Source organism: Fukomys damarensis, unplaced genomic scaffold (genome assembly GCF_012274545.1).
Source record: "Fukomys damarensis isolate Sample0158 unplaced genomic scaffold, DMR_v1.0_HiC HiC_scaffold_50791, whole genome shotgun sequence".
Taxonomy (NCBI): Eukaryota; Metazoa; Chordata; class Mammalia; order Rodentia; family Bathyergidae; genus Fukomys; species Fukomys damarensis.
The window spans coordinates 1-597 of record NW_022951703.1 but is presented as its reverse complement, the minus strand read 5'-3'; the positions used below and the strand labels follow the sequence as shown (position 1 = coordinate 597).

Here is a 597-nt window from a genome sequence, read left to right as displayed (position 1 = left end):
GGGTGCAGAGCCTGGTCCTGGGGGCCCCCCGACATCAGCACACCGGGAAGGTCGTCATCTTCACCCAGGCATCCAGGCAATGGAGGCCACAGGCCGAGGTCACAGGGACCCAGGTTGGAACGGAGGGAGCCAGAGTGGGAGGTGCGGGTGGGCAGGGGCACAGGAGGAGGTGAGGGGGCTTTGGGGCCATGAGGAGGGTCCCGGTGCCCGGGAGAGGTGATGCTGGGCCCACCCCTGGTGGGACATCTGGCAGGGGCAGGCGGGACGACTTCTGGCTCTGCCCTCAGATCGGCTCCTCCTTCGGGGCCTCCCTCTGCTCTGTGGACGTGGACAGAGACGGCAGCACTGACCTGGTCCTCATCGGGGCCCCCCATCACTACGAGCCTCCCCGAGGAGGCCAGGTGTCTGTGTGTCCACTGCCCCAGGGGGTGAGTGGCTGATGGGATCGGGCTGGGTGAGGTCTGCTGAGGGGAGGAGGCGCCTCCCTGGGCGTGGCACTGTGTTCCTCCGCAGCGGAGCAGGTGGCAGTGTGAGGCTCTTCTCCGTGGGGAGCAGGGCCATCCCTGGGGCCGCTTTGGGGCAGCCCTGACAGTGCTG

The 597-nt window shown here is 68.5% G+C and overlaps 1 long non-coding RNA gene across 1 annotated transcript; it reads left to right on the top strand.

The window, feature by feature from the left end:
* Window positions 1–6: 6 nt before the first annotated feature.
* LOC104867824 lies at window positions 7–594 on the top strand. Its single transcript, XR_781945.1, has 3 exons — window positions 7–113; window positions 288–428; window positions 514–594. It is a non-coding gene; the product is annotated as an uncharacterized LOC104867824 (long non-coding RNA).
* The last annotated feature ends 3 nt before the right edge of the window (window positions 595–597 follow it).